This window comes from Furipterus horrens, unplaced genomic scaffold (genome assembly GCF_987537825.1).
Source record: "Furipterus horrens unplaced genomic scaffold, mFurHor1.1.pri manual_scaffold_2, whole genome shotgun sequence".
NCBI lineage: Eukaryota > Metazoa > Chordata > Mammalia > Chiroptera > Furipteridae > Furipterus > Furipterus horrens.
Genome location: NW_028327172.1, coordinates 161,833,771 through 161,848,870, shown reverse-complemented (window position 1 = coordinate 161,848,870; position 15,100 = coordinate 161,833,771). Strand labels below are relative to the sequence as shown.

The 15,100-nt window shown below is 37.5% G+C and overlaps 1 protein-coding gene across 1 annotated transcript in view; it reads left to right on the top strand.

Moving 5' to 3' along the window:
• Window positions 1–14,470, top strand: part of LOC150019839 (caspase-1-like) — a 44,767-nt gene extending 30,297 nt beyond the window's left edge. The window contains exon 9 of the mRNA XM_090268074.1: window positions 14,407–14,470. The gene's annotated coding sequence lies outside the window, so the exon portion shown is untranslated. The remainder of the gene's footprint in view (window positions 1–14,406) is intronic.
• Window positions 14,471–15,100: the final 630 nt, after the last annotated feature.

Genomic DNA, 15,100 nt, shown 5'->3' with positions numbered 1-15,100 from the left:
AGAAACCTAGATAAACAGGTTTTGTTTTGCTTTGTTTTGTTTTCAGTACATCAAAGACATCCTCCATAATTTTCTGGCTTGCATAGTTTCTGCTGAGTAGTATGTTGCCATTCTGGTAGCTCTGTGTATGCTATACCTATTTTTTCTGTCTCAAGATTTTTTTCTTTAGCAACGGCTTTTATCAAATGTTTTTATAAAGTGTCTTGATTTTTTTAAATATTTATTTTATTTGGAATGTTTTTTTCTCATTATTGTTTTGCCCACTGTGTCCTCTTTTACTAGGGCTTCAATTACACATATCAGGCTCTTTGATATTGTATTTATGCTCTGATAATCTTTCCAGTCTTTTTTTCTCTGTGCTTTATTTTGGATAGTTCTAGAAGTATATTTTTATATTTTTTTCATGATAGTATTTGCCTCAACCTATCTGAACACATGGACATAGTTATAATACTCTCTAATTATCTTTCCTGTTATTTTTATCATCTATGCTCTTTCTGGTTCTGTTTTTATTGATTGGTTTTTCTCCTAATTGTGAATCAAAATTTTCTGCTTCTTTGCATTATTGGTGCGACTGTTGAATATCAGATTTTATGGTACTCCTTTAAGTAAAGTTGAACGTTATTTCAGAATGCAGCAAATTTTTTTGGCATTAGTGAATATAGTCAAAGGCTGTTTTGACGATATTTTTGAGTGGGTCCAGAGGAGTTTTACTCTAACCTTAACTTGATCACTTTCTTAAGGCAATACCTTTCTGGCACTTTATACATTGCTGCATATATTTTATCACCTTTTCATTCTGGCTTTTGGAACATGAGCTATTTCCAGCCCGTATGAATTCCAGTAAATTCTCCCACGTAGTGCCATTCAGTGGCTATTAAGTGGCTTGGGTAATTTCTTCTCTCACAGGTTCAAATCAGTAGTCAGCCAAAGACTTGAGGCAACATTTCTACAGATCTTCAGAGCTCTTTCTATCTATGTGTGCAAATTCCTCTTCTCAAGTATTCTGAAAACCAAAGCTCCCTGACCTTCCAGACCTTTAATTTAGTCCTGCTTGATTGACCATCCTCTGCTTGGATACTCCTTTTCTGCACTGCAGCCTGGAAACTGTCTTCAGGAAACAAGCTGGCACAATCAAAGTACCTACCTTGTTTGTGTCCTTCTTTTAGGGTCCTTTTCTCAGAGATCACAGTTTTGTGTGGTCTTTCCCAAAATGTCTAAAAGTCATTGTTTTAAAAATAAAAAATTTTGGTGAAGGTGCGGAGGAAAGGAAAACCTGTACACTGTTGATTGGAATGTAAATTAGTATACACATTCTATAAAATAGTATGAAGATTTCTCAAAAAAACTAAAAATAGAACTACCATATGATCCAGCAATCTCATTTCTGGGTATATATCCAAAATGAAATCACTATCTCAAACAGGTATCTGCCTTCCCATGTTTATTGTGGCATAATTCAAAATAGCCAAGATACAGAAACTACCTACGTGTTTGTTAATGGTAGAAATGAATAAGGAAATTATGGTACACGTATACAATGGAATATTATTCTGCCTTAATGAAAGAAAAATTTACCATTTGCAAAAGCTTTGGTGAAACTAGAGGACTTGTGCTAAGTGAAATAAGGCAGGCACATAAAGACAAGTACTGCATGATCTCACTTTTATGAGAATCTAAAAGAGAGTAGAAAAGTAGTTCCAGTTATAAGATGAAAAAGTTCTGGAGAGTTAATGTACAGCATGGTGACCACAGTCAATAATAGTGTATTGCATATTTGAAATGTACTAAGAGACTAGATGTTCTCAGCACAAACAAAATAAATGCAACTATGTGAGGTGATAAATATGTTAATTAGCTTGATTTTGGTAATAATGTATACATATGTCAAATAATCACATAGTACACCTAAAATAGTATATAAAATAATAAATAAATCAAATCAGTTTCAATTATTACAGCAATTAGTATCCCATCCAAATTATTTTCCCTCATATCTATTCCATTAGTTATTTTAACATAGATTTGATCGATGCAGCAAAATAGATTTCACTGTTTTTTTCAAGATATATAGGTCTTTCAAGTTCAGATTTTATAAGTGCAAGCTTGTGTTTGGAAACCACCACAAACATCTCCTTACATTATTTTTGGGACTAATAGAGACATATAATATTGGGACAATAAAGACATATTTGAGACATGACAATATTCAAACTACTCATTACAGAATATTATCTTTGAGCAATTTCTGCCACAGCTATTGACTCTCATTTCTCTCTCTTCTACAGGAAATCTCAGCAATCTAGTCCTTGTCTATATACTTCCTGAAGGAAATTTTCTCATCCAATATGATTTCTAAAATCACTTTGTATTTCAATACAAGAGAGAAAAATAAGTGATTCCCTATTTTGTAGTCTGGAGAATAAAGGAGGGGAGAAATTGCTGAATAAATTTAATTGAATAACTCGTCGTCGTCGTCGTCGTCGTCGTCGGCAGCCGTCCGTCTCGAGAGACGATGGTGTAGCTTCTTAAGAGTCTATCTGCACCGCCGAGAATGGCTGTGCAGTCCGACTCGGGAGTGACACGGTATCTGTCTCCTCCCGTGTTGAATCGACATCTTACGATGACACTGAAGTGTCCTCTCCAGTGAAGCTGAAGCTACAGAGCCTGGGCAGGGTGATATGGAGGGTCTGCTGTTGCCCATGCAGCAGACCCCCCCTCTCTTCGCAGCTGAAGGGTCCAAGGGAAAGACGGAGTCAATACAGCTTGGCTTCAGGTGCGCCGCAGGAGTTGCCGGTGTTGACTACAACGTCAAACCGCCTTAGGGACTCCGGCTCCGGATTTTCTGTCGGGGTTTACTCCCTTAGCCTTTCCCCTGAAGAGGTATGCCGCAAGGCAGCGGAGGTTTTTTGGAGTCAGAGTTTTCCTTCTCTGATGTTTTCCTCAGAGAAGGAATTGAATAACTACTTTTCTGCTAATCCCATTATAGTTTTCATATGGCCCAAAATCGGTGACTCTGGAGTTCTTTTAATACATGTAAGCATAGAATTCATTTATTTCCTCCTCCAAATTTTAAACTTCTGTTAGTTGTGTTCTTATTGTTTTAATCTCGTGGTATTTCAGAGAGTAGACATGGCATGAAACATTTACTGGGCATTCCCAATCTAACAACCACACCACATTCCCAGCACTGACTACCTAAAATAGCTCCAGTTTTTAAGGATAACCTGAAAGTTATCTTTATGCAGGCCAGATTATGGAAAAATGTTGTGTGTTTTCTTAGTGTAGGGAGTATAAAATAACTTGCAAGTTTATCTTTAGATAGTGTTTTGTAATGACCTGGTCCCTGGGTCTTGAGGGAGATAGCCCTTGAGACCATCCCTTTGTGCTGTACTCTCTTTTGTTCTTGTGAGTATATTCAATTTGGAGAATTTGTTTCTATATTTTACTGCTATATATGACTTTAAGTCAGCATTCTGTTTGGAATTAAAAAAAGTATCTTTAGACGCTAATAGAATAAAATTAAAGGTGATTGTGGATGTTTGTGTGTATGCATTTTTAAGACAGATAGTCATAAGAGATAGAAAAACAGACAATAAGCCCTGGCTGCTGTGGCTCAGTGGATTGAGCGTCGGCCTGCGAGCCAAGTGCCGCTGGTTCGATTCCCAGTCAGGGCACATGACTTGGTTGCACGTCAGGTCCCCAGTTGGGGGCGCGAGTGAGAGGCAACCACACAGTGATGTTTCTCTCCCTCTTTCTTCCTCCCTTCCCCTCTCTTTAAAAATAAACAAATTATTTTAAAAAAAAGAAAGAAAGAAAAACAGACAATATAAGGGTATATGGGTGGTGAAAAAAGAGGAAATGACACAATCATTAAGAAAGGATACGTGAATGATTTTATTCACCATTGATTATTTCCTGTGAGTTGTATGCAGAAAATAGACATGAAAGAATATCTATGGGTGAAAAGCTAACCTCCTGACTCAGAAGTCTTTGGCAGTAGCTTTCCTAATTATTTCAGAGGCCATGTGATTCTGAGAGTAGCAACTGTCCCTACAAGCTCCACCTAAGCTTGCTCTTAAGCTTCTAAAAGTGAATTTTTGTCTGCATTCCGCTACACCATGTATTAGTATCGATTGCTATGTAACAAGTTTCCCTAAAATTCAGTGGTTTTAAACAACAAGTGATAATCTCACCATTTATGTGTGACAGAAATCCAAGAAATATGTGACAATCAAGATGTTACCCAGGGCTGTGGTCTCATCTGAAGTTTCAATAGAGGGTCAGATCTGCTGCTATACTCACAGTGACCTGAATTCTACTTGTGGGAAGGACTCAGTTCATCACTGGTGTTTGGTCAGAAGCTTTGCTCTCTTTCTTAATATGTGAGCTTATTCACAGGACTACCTATAATATAACTTACATAATAGTGAGCAAATGAGGAAAAAATGTGAGCAAGATGGAAAGCAGTCTTTTTGTTACTTAATTTTGAAAAAAAAATTGCGTCGTATTGCTCAATCCTATTTATTAGAATTGAAATACTAGGTTCAGCCTGCACTCAAGTAAAAGGTATTAAACAAGGGCACACAAACCAAGAGGTGGGCCCTGTTAGTAACTGCCTAGTATGTGATTTATTTAGTAATAAATCATTTTCTAATTAACCAAGCTAAAGGGGTTTCTGTTGCTTATAAATGAACCATAACCAAAGAACTCACTACGCATTATGGAGCTACATTCTGCATGCTCTGTGAAACCATATGAACCAAGCTGGAATCTTATAATTTTATTTATTTACAATTAATTTATGAGAAGAGAGTCACAAAGAAATCTTTCTCTTAACACTTGATGCATGACCTGAATTAGACCGGCATGGGTGATTTTTGACAAAAAGCTCCCTGCACTCTTTTTTTCTCATCTTCAAAATAGGAACAACGATGTATATATATTTTTAGCATAATCAATAAAATATACTTTATATTTTTGCCTTTTTTAACGTTGGTCTTTTACAGTTCTCCCAATTTCTCCCCCATTGCTCTCCCTTGCCCACCCCCTGCTCCCACAGTCAATCCCTACCGTGTTGTCCATTATCATGGGTTATTTATAGATGTTCCTTGACTAAACCATTTCCCTTCTTTCCATCATTATCTCCTCCCCCCTCCCCTCTGGTCACTGTCAGTCTGTTCCTGTTTCCATACCTCTGGTTCTATTTTGTTCATTTGTTTGCTTTGTTCATTAGGTTCCTGTTACAGGTGATATCATATGGTATTTGTCTTTCGCCAACTGGCTTATTTCACTCTACATAGTGTTCTTCAGTTCCAGCCACGCTGTTATGAAAGGTAGGAGTTCTTTCTTTCTGCTGTACAGTATTCTCTTGTGTAAATCTACCACAGTTTTTTTGATCCACTCTTTTACTAATGAGGACTTTGGCTGTTTCCAGCACTTGGCTATTGTAAATAACACTGCTATGAACATAGGGGTGCATAGGTTCTTTTGAATTGGTATTTGGGGATTCTTTGGATATAATCCCAACAGTGAAATCACTGGATAAAAAGGCAGTCCCATTTTTAGTGTTTTGAGGAAATTTCATACTGTTTTCCACAGTGGTTGCACCAGTTTGGATTCCCACCAACAGTATGCTTATGTTCCCTTTGCTCCACAACCTCTCAAGCACTTGCTGTTTGTTCATTTATTCACAATAGCCATTCTGACAGGTGTGAGGTGATATCTCATTGTGGTTTTAATTTGCATCTCTCTGATGGCTAGTGATGATGAACATTTTTTCATATGTCTATGGGCCATCTGTATGTTCCCCTTGATGACTTCATAATAATTATGCATCTTTTTTTCACAGGTTTATTTAAGTATTTCTTACATAAATCATGTGTATTTTTAAATTTTGATTAGCCCCAAATCTGTGAATCCTTATACCTCTAAATTTTTTGTTTCTTGTTTCTTCTGACATCTACTCATAAGGGTTGCTTTCTGGTATATTTTTAGCATCCATTCATATATTTAGTGCTTACTTAATGTGATTATTTTCTTGATATTTCAATAGGCCTAAGGAAACTTTCTTCCAAAGTGTGTTTGTTTATGTTTCTGTCAATAGCCAAGTAACACATCAGATTCATGATAATTCAGATTTACTGTCTCTTGAGGGTTTTGGCTTAGAGCAAGTCAATTGCTAAATTTTCACCTTTGGCATACCCCAGCAATTCCACTCTAGGAATTGTCCTCTGAAAGTCTCCACCCCTCCTGGCTGTCTGCCAGTTTAGGCAAACTCTCTGCTTCCTATTCTGCACCCTTCCTTCAACCCCAAATCCCAGGTGTTCCTTCCCTATTTTCTGACTTCAATGCCACAACCATTCAGACCCAGCTCCTGAATATACTTCCTCATAGATAGTGAAGTATTAACATCTGGATTATGTGGTGCATGAAAAGTCCTAGAGAATCCTTTCGATCCCAATTACAGAAGGTGCCCAAACAGTGCCTTTCAACAGAGTTATATATCAGATCTGCCTAAAGTCATATTCACTGGCTCTATGATCTTGGGAAAGAGGTTTATTTTCTAAAAGACTCAATTTCCTCATTGGCAAAGGTACAAATGTCATTTGCTCACTGATGTTGGGCAGGTTAAACAACCTGTTGCAGTACTCAGGAAAAAATTAAGCTATAAGTAAATGATCAACCTGCTCTCTCCTCCCAGTTCTGACATAAAAATTTTCACCCTACAGGTTTCAGGAGCATTTCCTACTACTTGTGTGAAATATTCCTATCTGCTCCAGGACATTTAATTCCCCCTTTTTGGATATAACACTTCTACTTTATCTTCTTCTGTATAGTCACAATCTTTTCCTATGCTTATGCCTTATCACCCTCAAATATTTTTAACTCCTTAATCCTAGGGTCTGAGTCCTACCTTACCTGATTATGTTCTGCATTTTTATACCACAGTGCTAGATGAAGAGCAAGCAGCACTTCACACAGATCCTAGTGTTCAGTGAGGGGGCCTTTTGCTTGGCAAGCGTCTAAACCTCTAATACTTGGAATTCTTCTTCATAAAACAGACATATGTTTTGTTTTAAAATAGAGAGACATTTTTTAAAACCCTCACCTGAGGATATATTTGATTTTAGAGAGAGAATATGGGAGGGGGAGAAAGATGTGAGAGAGAAACAATTAAAGCATTGTTTATCATTTAGTCCATCATTTATGTATTTTATGATCATTATATCTGAATTCAAATTATATTCTGAATCTCTATCCAACAGAGTGGTGAATAATTCCATTTTTAGCTATTGTAGAAGCCTCATCTTCTTCTTGGAGTCTTCTCAGATTTTTATATGCATGAGTGGTCTCCAGAAAGATGAGAAATAAAAAATCCTATCTTTTCATTTAAACATTGTAATCATTGACATTTTCATTTCTAAGGCCAGCGATGGACTTTTATATCTAGTTACTCTCTACTGCACTTTCAGAAAACTGAGAATCAGGGATCCTGGTGTCTACAGTATGGCTTCCTAGGATGATTTGGCCATTGATTGTGGTCAGGATACCACATTGGGATCATGGCTGGCTGGCAAACTCAAACATCTCTGTTCACCCAGTCCACGATAGGAAATATTTATTATTTGGAGGACAATGTCCTATGCATTTTCCACAGTAATATTTCAGTTTTTGTTTGTGTGTCTTGTCCTCTTTCTTCAGATTCCAGTGACTTTTGGGCTGTTTCTAATTTCTGCCATGCTATGATTATTCCTTATGGCAACAAGACACAGAGCTTGTTACAAGATTGGTTTGGGAGAAAAAAAAGGGAAAGTAAAAAAAAAAAGAAAATTAAGAAAACCATAGATTAAAATGTACAAAATTTTATATTACAGATTGCCAAGTCAGAGGGTCCTATTCCCAAGACTATAAATGCAATAATTTTCCAAGAGCATGGAAGAAAAACATGTGACCTGTAGTTCAAGTGTGATTCAAAGGCAGGTTTTGTTTAATCTGCACAGTGTTTTAAAACAATAATAACAAAATTGAAAATATTTTTTTAAATGAGAGATATAGTACAGACACATATAAGATAAACCAGATCTTCATTCTCTTGGACAAAATCAGTTGGTCTGAGCACCCTTGCCTTTCAGAGAAGACTAATCTCACCAGCTGGGCACACCCCTCTCCACTTCAACTCACCTCGGTCAGTTGGAACATTCCTTGGCTCATAATCAGTTACACTGTGGCAACTGGCCCAGAACCTAAGTACATACCCAATTAGTTTAAACATGTAAGCTATTAGTGAAAAAATGTGATTCTTTAAATCTGAGAATTTTTTCTTTTAATTCTAAAACATGTACTAAGTATAAAAGATTAATATCTGTATTTTGTGACTAGATTTTCACTCCAGTTTTCAACAAATATGTTGGCCATATGGAGTTTACTTCTGGGATACTTAATTAAACCTGTGTTGTAAATTAACAGTGAATGTCTTGTTGCAGCCTTGACTGGACCTTCAATCTATGATTCAATGCCCCCACCCAATATTACCCCATCTTTATTTTCTTCTTATTCTATGTATTACTTATAACAGAAGGTATTTTGAATGAATTTAATATGTATTTGTATCTTTTTCATTATAATATAAATTCTGTTAGGAGAGAATTTTTTGTCTGTTTTTGCCATCACTATATTCCCAACATCTATAATAGTGTTTGGCACATAGAATTGGTGCTCAGTAAATATTTATGTTGAATATTTATGTGGAATTAACTGATGTGATAAATGAGGGTTATTGCATGGACATACACAATAATATTAATTGTGTCTTCTCTATGCTAGGTACTATTTTAATGACTTGTTAAATATTCATTTAGTATAATAACAATACAATGTAGGAATAATCCTTAAACCCATTTGACCATGGAGAAACCAAAGCATAGTTAAGTTCCTTGCCTAATATTACTAATTGAAATACTGATTTAACTCTTCTGACTCCAGAATCTGCATCCTCAGTCTTTGCCACATATCATACCTTAAAACTGGGCCATCTAAAGAGAACGAGTCTTATATTAAAAGAAAATCCACTTTTATTTCTAAAAATAAAACTGCTTCACAGGGATACAAACCATTCCTGTGGCTGGAGGTGGCCCAGAGCTTGAGTGAAGTACAATGAAAAGGAATCAAGAAGTTTCAGTTCACCTAACACACACTAGGATGTGTACTATCAAAACAAGCAAACTAACAAAAACCCATACTGTGGAAAAATTGGAATCATTGTGCACTGTTGGTGGGAATGTTAAATGATGTAACAGCTATTAAAAACAGTGTAATTTCTGGTCAAGATGGAGGCTTAGACGGACATGCTCGGTCTTCCTCTACAACTAGAAAGGAATACAACTACCCCAAAACAAAAGATAACCAGAAATTCCATAAAATAAAACTACATGGAAGCCCAACGTATGAAGTTATAAACTAGCAGTGCTCGCCTGGATGGGTAGGAGTGGCGAAATTGGAACCAGAATAGAAAGGTCAGGTGGTGCTGTTTGCTGTAGCAGCGGGGAGAGCGGTAGGGAGAGCAATCTCAGCTGCAGTTGAGCCCTGGCAGCTCGTGAACCAAACGTCGGGAAAGGCAGCTCCCCCCCCCAATTGCATCGGACGGTGAGGCCCAGAGGGTGGGAGGATGGACCCCAGTCTCCCCGTGGAGAATAATAGCAGGAATCTATCTTGGACCTCCGCCCTCACACAAAGTGCCGCAGCGCGATGAAAAAGGTGGGGTTCGCTGCTGATCCCAGGTAGTGACGAATACACGGGGCTCCACCCCCCACAGCCTGCCCAGGAAGCAAAGCAAAACACAAATCTGTCAAAATGAAGCAGACAATGATTGAAATCCCAGTGATGCAGCTCACCAGGCAGCAGATGAGGAACTTGACAGATGAACAAATAAGAAACCTTTCAGAGGCTCAGTTCAGAGCTATAAGGTGGCTTACAGAATTAACAAAAGATTTGGAACAGGACAGGGAAGGAAAGAAAGTCACTCATACTGAAAATAACAAAAACACATACAAGTGGTGAGGAAATAAATTCAGAGATAAAATCAACAAACTGGAACATAGAGAAGGAACAAACAGTCAACCAGTGCAGAAAGAGTAAACAAAAAGAAAAGAAAGTGAGAAGAGGATCAGAAACCTCTGGAACAGCTATAAGAGATCGAACATTTGGAATATAGCTTTGCCAGAGAGTGAAGAAGAACAAGAAATTGAAAAATTATGTGAAAAAATAATGAAGCACAACTTCCCAAACTTAGGGAAGGAAATAGATTTACAGGTCCAGGAAGCACAGAGAGTTCCAGAAAAACTGTACCCAGGGAGAACCACTCCAAGACACATTATAATCAAATTGTCAAAAATTAAAGATAAACAGAGAATCTTAAAAGCAGCAAGAGAAAATAAAAAAATCATGTACAAAGGGGTCCCAATTAGACTATCAGCTGACTTCTCAAGGGAGACCCTGCAGGCAAGAAGGGACTGGCAAGAAATATTCAAAGTAATGACAATCCAAAACCTACAACCACGAATACTTTATCCAGCGAAGCTGTCGTTCAGAATAGAAGGGCAGAGAAAGTACTTCCAGGACAAAATAAAACTGAAGGAGTTCATTAGATCCAAACCACTATTATATGAGATGTTAAAGGGACTTGTTTAGAAGAAGGAGGATCAAAACTATGAACATTAAAATGAAAACTGCATCACAAGAACCAACAACAGAAGCTAGGGAATTGAAACAAAGGCAAACTAAATAGGCAATGAGAGTGGAAAAAGAACTGTAGGTATGGGAAACATGCTGAGGGGAGGTCAGCAGGGAGGGGGAAAGGGGAGAGGGAGGGAGATGGTACAGGAATTAAGAAGCATAGTAGGAGGGAATGGAATAGAAAGGAAAAGGTTGAGAAGAACTATATGCACAACCAATGGACATGGACTAAAAGAGGGGGACAGCTAGAGGGAGGGGGGCCACTGGGTGGAAGGGAGCAGAAGGAAGGAAAATTGGGACAACTGTAACAGCATAATCAATAAAACATATTTAAAAAACAGAGTAATTAATCTCAAAAATTAATAAAAGTAGAATTACTGTGTGATCTGGCAATACCACTTCTGGGTATATGCATGCACAAAATTAAAGCAGTCTTAGGTAGATGTTTGTTCACTCATGTTTGCAGCAACATTATTCATAATAGCCAAAAGATAACAATATAATTGCCCATTAATAAATGAATGGATAAGCAAAATGTATGTAAATGTGTCTGTGTGTGTGTGTGTGTGTGTGTGTATAATGATATTATTCAGCCTTAAAAAGAAAAGGAATTTTGAAACATGCTACAATGTGGATGAAACTTTAGGGCACCATTTTGAGTGAAATAAGCCAGTAACAAAAAGAAAAATACTATATGATTCCACTTATATGAGCTAGCTAAATTAGTCAAATTCCTAAAGACAGAAAATAAAATGAAGGTTGCCAAAGGTTGTAGAAGGGTAAAATGGAGCGTTACAGTTAATGGATATAGTTTCAGTTGAAGATGGAGTATGGAGATGTATGGTGGTGATGGTTGCACAACAATGTATATGTATTTAATGCCACTGAAATAAACACTTAAAATGGTTAAGATGGTAAGTTTTATGTTATGTGTACTTTAACACAATTAAAAAATTCTTAGTACTTGATTTATGTGGCAAAACATTCCATATTCTGGTTTGACTTGCTATTTAAATCTCAGTGATCTGATGATTCTTTATTGCATATGTTTAACTCTATATGCTTTTTCATTTGTTTTATATTCTTCTCAGTCCCAAAGAATGGTGAAATAAATGTCTTATTAGCACAAGTTTGTGGTAAGCTAAGGTGCAGTGACCTAAAAGCATTTCAGAAAATGACAATAATTATTGTCATTTATTATTTGTTCTAAGTAATTATTTACTAACAATAAAACACTTATTATGAAATAATAATATTATCATCATAGGTAAGTGTAATCATTATTTCCGAATCTCTGCACATACCTACATGTCCTACAAAAAAACGATAGGGCCAACCTGTTTGTCATTTCAACTGCACACCCAAGGCAAGTGTGAGGAGCCATGGTTGGTGAATCTTTCTAGTATGAGGGCCCATGCAGAAGAAATAGTTTGGGAAACTGTTGCCTTCCACATTAGACATGGTGAAGGCTTATATGAGCAACCTAAACCTAAAAGGTTTATGTGGAGATGGAATAGGAGGAGGAAGGGAAGGAGCTCAGCCAGGCTTTCACTATACTTTTGAAATAAAAGGTAAAAGCCAGGAGAATCTAGGATTCTATTGGTGTCCTGTTATTTTGCTAATCTTATATGATTTTGAAACTGTGAATCACCTGAGGATGATAATCGGCACAAGATGGGTATCAGCAGCTGTTGTTTCCAAAGGAAACAGCCTGCCATCGTCTTCCGAATTTAAGAAGTTGGACTGTGTCAGAGCACAATGACCTCTGATTTTCAGGAAGCTACATAAAAATCAAGAAATCAACTCTCTTAGGTTACTTATGACCATATATGTAGGTAATGATAGAATGAGAAAGAATTATATATAATAAATGCCTCAAGATTCAAAGGCATTAGATCATTTCTTAAGACTACTTAACCCCATGGAGAGAAAAGTTTGGTTGAAAAAGACTAAAATTATTGCTTCCTTGTTGGTGAATTGAAATAGAAATAGGGTTATTTTCCTTATTCTTTATGTTTCCAACAAAGTCTTGATTCAGAAGAGAAGGCCGGTTATATACTCAGTGGGCCAGGATACAGTAAATGCCTTGCTGGATGACCTATTAGAAGATGAAGTGATTGGCCTGGAGGATATGTTTAAAGTAACAGATGAAAGTGACACTGTCATAATTAAAGTTTGAGTCTTGATTGACCTTATTATTGGGAAAGGATGCTAGGCCTGCTAGAAATTTATTAAGCATCTCTGTGAAGAAGACCCTGAATTTCCATTAAAGATAGGGCTGCCTCTTTACTAAGGTAAGGTCCAATGATTCAACCTAAAGTCCTAGTAGTCCCTGTATCTTGAGCCCAGTACCTGTTATTTTTATTTGTCTTGTCAGTTTAGAATAAGTTTCCTATCTCAACCTCAGACCTTACTCCTATGTGGCCCTAGTGCATGTTCTCTTTTCTCTAGAGAAGACATAAACTACTTATCAGCCTGCTATTACTTCATCTTTCTACTAATGTACTTTTCAAAATGTGGTAAGCAATTAAGTAGACATAAGCAGAGCAGGGACAACAGACCAGGTGAAGAAGGTCACCAGGGCAGAAAGCCTCAGGTGCCTAGCAATGAGCAAAACTGGGAAAACAAAGACTTCAGTGTAACTATTCCTCCCCTAGTATATCACTGGTCATGCACTTTAGACCTCCTGGCCTTTCAAATTACTAGTTATGTGGTTTGTGCCTTCCCCTTACCTTTCCTCCCTTGACATGTTGCTAATCACATAGGTTAGATCCCCTTAGAGGAGAAATGAACAAGGGGGTCAGTCAGAGAATAACTCTTAGGCATTAACCCCCAGAACAGTGAGGTTCTGACCTGCATCAAATACATCTAGGCTTCAGTTGTGTTTCAGCTCCAGGCTCAGAAAAGCAGCAAAACTAGATAAGTGATGCCTTAGCTGATGTTAGGATCAGCTGCATGGGCTAATGACCTCCTGCTATGGCACCAACCAATCAGTGGAGATCACAACCCTTCAAAACCCTGAAAGGACAAACCTGGAAAGCTGATAAATATTCTATTGGGATTCTCCCCTAAGACCACCAGATAAATACCTTCAAGATTTAGATCCTAACCTTCTCTCCCCACCCAGCACAATGATACCTTTCCACTCCCCCTCCCCATTTTCTTTCCCCCAGGTGCACAACCTTTATCCCCCTCTCTCCTAAGTTCCAAGGTCCTTTTTGCCTCTGTAACGTGTTTCCTGAGCCCATTTTTTTCCCACAGCTCACTTCTTCTACCTCTGTGACTTTCTACATAAACTTTCTCTTATAGTTTGAGCCTTGGCTCTGAGTTATTTCCGAGCCAGAACTCAAATACCGAGGTTGCTGAACCAGGTTGGGGCTGACTGCACCATGGTGCCATTCTCGCTGCTACCAATAAATTGTAATGTGATGGTGGAATTGTCAGGGACCAAATTGAGTATAAAGTTAAGTGTGCATTAAATAATTACATTTGCATTAAATTACACGTAGATTCTGCTTTTTAGTCAACTCCTTTGCTTATTTTGTGCAGTATTGTCCTCTTGCACATGCCAATCTATGGGTGGTTCCATGAGGGCTACACTCTCTACCACCAGCCCTCCTAAGAGCCCCATTCCAGGTACTTATATCTTACAATGTTTTGCTCTCTCCACAGAGTGAAGATGGGATCTCTGTTGGGCTATCTGAACTAGAATACCAGCACTTTCCAAAGCCATTTCACAGGGAGAAGCTGTTAGTTATTAAAAGAGGAAAAGAGTTTTCTTCTATAATAAATGATTAATGTCTCCAGTAATCATCTAATTTTAATAAATATCTCACTATGTTACATGTTTGTTTCTTATTCTCCCCCTCTTCATCCCAACCAATGATAATCCATAAATAACCATGAAAAACATAGATGATTGTAATTAATTGACAATGTCTCTCCTCCCTCTGCTTCCTGTTCTGTTCCCTTACAATGCAGTATACACACATACAACTCACTTTGGATTCTGCTGTGATGGGAAAGAAATGATACCCTCAGTCAAAATCTTCAATAGTATTGACTCTTCATAATGCACTCATCTTTTTACCAGTTTTTCAGCACCAGTTCTATGACAAATAGCTAATATAATAAACAAAACTTCCTTGCTCAGAGAACACTAGATAAAATCCATGGACAAATATTCCATTGCCAGAAACCAAGCTCCCTTAAAAATATGTTCATGAAAGTACAGATAGTAAATACAACCCATCAAGCCCAAATGTGCAGAGTATAACAAGATGTGGCTTGCTGACTGAGGAATGAAGATTTGTGGAGTAACCATAGCATTATGACACATCATGGCTCTGTGCCCTTCAGAGCAGGG